The sequence below is a fragment of the Brachycentrus maculatus genome, unplaced genomic scaffold (assembly GCF_059751285.1).
Source record: "Brachycentrus maculatus isolate JH-2025_06_01 unplaced genomic scaffold, ASM5975128v1 h1tg000265l, whole genome shotgun sequence".
Taxonomy (NCBI): Eukaryota; Metazoa; Arthropoda; class Insecta; order Trichoptera; family Brachycentridae; genus Brachycentrus; species Brachycentrus maculatus.
Window position 1 is genome coordinate 136,477 of NW_028281016.1, and position 6,490 is coordinate 142,966.

Below are 6,490 nucleotides of genomic sequence, written 5' to 3' on the forward strand. Positions count from 1 at the left end.
CTTGTTGTTGTGTGTGTTGTTTCATGTGCAATATCTTAAAAACTGTAGATTGTAATGAGAACGCTATGAGTATAGACGATGAATGCTTAAAAATGTCGTTTTATACCGATTTTATTTACATTTTGAGTGTATCCAAATACAGTTCACAAATCTGGATTTTCTCCACTTAAGAGTTATTTTTACAGTAAAAAAATAGATAGATAGGGTGTCTGAAACATAAAAATTTTCTACAATCCATTAAAGATAGCTGTTGTGATCTCATATGTACCGTGTCATGAGATCAATGATATATAATATGTAGGAGTTCCAACTTTTTTGTAGTGTGGTTGACAATCATGGGTAGAAAGGTGAATATTGCACATGTGTAAAGTGATCACTTAACCAGCCTTTGGCAGGTAATAAGCCCTATAAATACCATTTTCTTCATCTCTGTATGTTGAGATGTCACAAATATATATTTTATTTTAATTAAGGCCCAGTTTTCGATAAATAACAACTTTATTTTCTTTAAACATTTGACGTATTTTTCTTTCGAATATAAACATATCGCTCACTCCTTTCAAGAACGTCATAAATAAAAAAACTTGATTTTTCAGGAGAACGTTTTTAAAGTTTAAAAATATAATACAATGTATCAAAAACAAATATCAAGCCACTTTTGAAGTTTTTACTGTGCAACAGATCTTTTTAGGTAAAACCTGAAGGTTTTTTCTCTATTTGAAAAATATTTAATAAATTTAAAAAAAAAAATTAAACAATATCTTTTCTTCAAAATGCAAAAACAACACTTTCTGCCCTGTAACGGGTAAATATTAAGTTAAAAATATGCCGCTTTTGCTGGGATATAGTACATTATCTGGGCATTCCGAAAACATGCACACCTGAAAATTGACGATTTTTGATTTATGACGTTCTTGAAAGGAGTGAGTGATATGGTTTAGTAAAGAAAAGAGTTATTGAAAGGTAAGGTGTTAAAAGATATATATTTTTCAATATACGAAAAAAAACAATATTTATTCGAAAAAAAATTGGGCTTGAACTGACGTCCGACTAACTGACTAACTTCGGACGCTACTAACTAAACATATATATACCCACAGTCCAAAAACACTGATAATAGACACTTAAATAATCTGAATAAACTCGCTGTTTGGTCATAACATTAAAATACACCGGTACAATTATAAATATCATAAAAACGGTTGCAAATCTTCCATATTAACATAAATTTATATTTATTTTGACACACAAGTTTTGCATTTCTTTATAGAAAATAAACATGCCAAATGTATATTAAAATATCTACAGCAAGCTCCCCTACAACGTTGAGATAGGTACCGAGGTAAGAGCATTTTATAGGAGGTTAATATTTTAAATTGTATTCTTACGTTTAACCAGCAAAATGGCTATAATAAGTCATTTAAAATTTAAAGCAATTTAAAAACATTCACCCCTTATAACGTTCTCTCCGATACCACGGTACCTATCTCCACGTTGTAGGGGGGCTTACTGTATATGCGTAGATTAATATTATAACAATATTAAAATTATGACCTCGTATATAAGTATGCATATTTGGACACACTAAAAAGTAATAAAAATAATATTCATTATTTTAAACTTATATTTCAACAAAGGTGAAGAAGAATCTGAAGAAGAAGTCTGGGCAATTACAGAGCATAAGACCTGCTATTGGCTGGTTTAAGAGATCACTTTATAAACTGAGCAACATTAAAAATTCTAACCATATTACTCAAATTTCGAAAGCTGTAATTATGCCTCAATTGATCAACAGATTTTACTTTACCAGCGACATCTGTGGTTGAAATCAAAATGTTTTTATTAGTAGAAATATTTACGAATGTAAGATTTTTTCCCGAATTCTTTAACATACTAGAATATGCCTAAAGGCATCTATATATACCGTAAAGTGGGTATACATTGCACCAAAATACTGCATTTTTTCAAAAAATTGTCTATTCAGATCAGGTTTTTTACTTTTTCTGAGGTTTCAACTATTGCAATGTAATAACACATATACCTGTAACATGTCTGATACGTTTTTAAATTTTTATCTATTTTGGCTGTATTTTTTTTTATATTTATATTTTGGTGCAAAGTATCCCGGGGTAAAGTACAACTTTGCACCATGATATTTTCTCTACACTTTTCGTACTAGAATCCAAATTTATGCAAAGTAAAGGCTATCCTACAAGTTTTGTTGCACCTTATGAAGGGTTTTGGCTCACAGTTCACTAAATGCAGATTATAATATTGTATAATTATGGAAAAATAAGACACTTGATAGAAATTTTTTTTTTAAATATTGAAAAATCTTACAAAAATGTTTTTTTTTTCAATACTGAAGGCTTAAAATTATATAAAATAAAAGGTGGATATTAAAACATATCGTACTATATAGGTAATAGGAATTAAAATTAAATAATGTCTAAATATGGTCAAGTTCCGGGTCGGTAAAGAAACCTCTTTTGGATTGCATTTTCGGTTCTTTTATGGAACCCGCTACATACTTCCAAGAATATTGAAGAAAGTCATCCTTCATCGGCCACTTCCACGATTTGAGACTCTCCTGCATGGATTTAACAGCTCTGTCTTTCTTTATTTCCAAAATCTGTCCCGGAAATTTTTCTCCTTCATAATGAAATATGACATATTTTCCCACCTTCTTTTTTACTGGTCCTAATGAAACGGAAGAACAAATACGATAACTGGTTTCAGTCATCGTTTTTGTTCTTCTCCCTCTTCCTCAAAGCTTCCGTGTGAACTATAATCAGTTAATGCTAGATATGCTGGAAGTTTCGATGCGGAAGGTGGGATCATTGATGTAGTTGGTTCAGGTAGCATTTGTGTCTCGTCAACGTTCATTTCGACATTTGGATCGCGAGCAATGCTTTTACCTGGTTCTATCGGTATCGTTTTCCTGCGTTTTAAGACTGAATTCTTTGAGTTGAATCTGTTTTCTTCCAAAAACTGTTGAAAACTCTGGCGCACGTCATCGTCATACGCTTTTAATGGCAACCGATTAAGCAACTGACTAGTTTTAGCAACAGTCAAGGTTTTATGTCTTTGCAAAAATGATCTTATCCATTCAGAGCCTGGTACGTTGTTCTTTAATATTCGTACTCTTCTGCCAAATCTATCCAAATAGGCTATTAGAATGTAGCGAATGTTAAAAACACTCACTGGGAAACCGTACTCACTCATGTCTACTATGCAGTTTACGAAGGATTGCTCTTCGCCCTTGTCACATATCGGAGGTTTTCCCACAGTTTTGTGTGCTGACCTTTGAGCTTATAGTTAATCGTCCTTCTGGGGATATTGAAAATTTCTTCAGCCTTTCTTTGACTGATTGTACCATTTCGAATGGCCTCCAAACACTGCTCCACTCTCTTCGGTGTAAAATCGCAGTATCGTCTGGCATAAGGCCGCTGTTTGTGTGTTCTTGACATTTTTGAAAAAAATACACCATCAGGAATTAAGTAAGTACACAAAACCAATAGATATTTAGCAAACATGTCAAGTTGTATTAGCCGTTTTAAGACTTTTCATCAAATTAATTAACTATGGCCTTTTGTGGATACTTTGCACTTGGTGCAATGTTACCCCAAATGTGGTCAATACAAGTCAGTTCTTAAAAAAATATTATTTTTACATAAACTTGACAACGTAACTAAAAAATACAGCATTTGAGAAAAGCAGGGCCTATCTACCTACGATTTAGAGACCACTCACTTGTTGTAACTAGTTTCAGTATACTGATTCCACTGGATTTTTTCGGACACAATTTTCAGACAGAAAACTTTCTTTACGTTCGGACAGGAAAAACGCATTGAAGCAATAGCGACCGACAGTTACTTCTTTAAACTAAAAAGTAGATTGAAATGCCATCTATCAGAAACAATAGAAAGTAGAATAAAAAATGACATGTATCAGAGATGACCAGCTCTACAATTTCTTTACAGAAGGTGGTGCAAAGTATCACCCATGGTGCAAAGTATACCCACTTTACGGTATATATATATTTTTTTTATTTAATTTTTATATTTATTTTTATTTATATATTTTTTCTCAAACTGATTTTAAAACCATTTTTTTAATTGGCAATAATTTCAGTGCGCCCAAATTAGTGAACAAAAATTTAGTCATTTAAAAAGATTTCATTTAAGCCTGCGTTAATTAGGAGTCTTTGAGATTGAATAACCGGAAATGATAGATTTTATAGGAATTGGTTGTTTGATGACACAATTATTGATGAAATCAGTGTGGGAAGATCTAAAGCTTTAATAATTTTATGTTGTTTCTATTATTATATATATATATATATATATATATATATATATATATATATATATATATATATATATATATATATATATATATATATATATATATATATATATATATATATATATATATATATATATATATATATATATATATATATATATATATATATATATATATATATATATATATATATATATATATATATATATATATATATATATATATTTATATATATACATGATATGTCAGCACGCTCGGATACCATTTGGGAGTCCCCGGGTTCGATTCCCAGGGAGGGTGGTGAAAAAAATATATAAAACTGATTTTTTCACTCTTATATTGATTAATTATCATCCCTCATGTGTTAACGATTAAGATAACCCCATGTTTACATTATGCAGTATCCTATGCACTAAGTGGATAAGGTTTTGAAGAAGATGAGGAATATATATTTATAGATGTATATATTTGATTGAAACCGTAGAAAATATGTACGCGTATAACAAGAAAAAATTGTAGAAGTACAGACACTCGCGCCATCTGTGGAGAAAAGATGAAAGATCTTATTGTATATTTCAACAATAATACATGCACTGCCTTCATGGAATGTATTAAAATAAATAACCTTTTCGTATAGATGGCTCTCGTAATAATTTAAACTAAAAAGTAACAGTGATTAGCATTCTCCCGCTAAAAAAAACTATTATTTTTTGACATCTCATCAAAGATGAAGAAGAATATGGAAGTCTGGGCATTTACGGGGCTTACGACCGTCATAGGCTGGTTTAAGTGATCACTTTACACACGTGTAACATTCACCAATTCTACGCATTATTAATTGCGTTTCTCATGTGTGTGATTATAATCCAGGATTCGGATCTCACATACTAATATAAGAGATTCTGCTTAATAAAAAAGCTTCTTTACATCTCACCAATAGATGTCTCTAGTGAAGTTCTAGTGATTCATGAACAAGGTTTCTAAATTGGTTCATATATATAGAACTTCCACGAATTTGAGTAGTGTGGTTGTCAATAATGGGTAGAATTGGTGAATGTTACACGTGTGTAAAGTGATCACTTAAACCAGCCTATGACGGTCGTAAGCCCCGTAAATGCCCAGACTTCCATATTCTTCTTCATTTTTGATGAGATGTCAAAAAATAATATGAAAATAACTCCTGTAATTGGAGATAATCCAGATTTTGTGAACAAGTATTTGGACACACTCAAAATGTTGTAAAAAAAACTATATTCCGATATTTAAAAAAAATTAACGTGTATGTTTTTTAGACAAACCTACATGCTGCATCTCCTCATACATACCCGCTTATTATTCCAACTCCTGGTCTGACAACGCCCGAATATTTGAAGTAGGTACATGATCATACAAAATTTTCTTTACTACATTTTAAGCGTGTCCAAACACTTGTTCACAAAATCTGGATTACCTCAAATTATAGGAGTTATTTTCATATTACTTTTTGATATCATCAAAGAGGATTTAGAATATGGAAGTCTGGGTATTTAAGGGGTCTGACGACTAAATTTTTGTTTATTTGTTTTACTGTATTTCCTCACTTATTCGTTCTACATGTTCAAATCATTTCAGAACACCGTTTTTAATTTTACCGATTTCTTATTTCACTTAACATTCGAACATCTATCATATACTTATTATTTTACTTTACATTTCGACTGTTTCCACCCGATTTTCATCCTTCTTTTACCATTTTTTTTTACAAAATCTATCAAAAGTAAGACTAGAGTTCACAACCGTGATTCACAGAAGGAACCCAGAAGATTCGATATTTCTACTCAGTATTTTATTATACTTACTGATTTATACTCCAGATGGTGCTTTCTCATAATGTTGAGGTATGTAAGTGCATTTTTTAAAATTAAAATAACATGTTAACCCTAGATAACTAACTTATATTTGTAGATACATAGGAACTAAACTAATTAAAAACGTGAAAATTATCAAAAGTATTCATTAGAAATAGTAACTGGTTACATGACACTTAAGTTTGGTTTATTAGGAATCAATGCAAGAGACATTTAACAGTAAATCACTATTCCGTAAACAAAGCCTGGCGGGTGCGGGGTGCAGGGAAGTAAGTGCACTCGACTTTTTCGGAGAAGGGCGTCGTCGCGTGGACGAATGTTTAGTTATCTAGGGT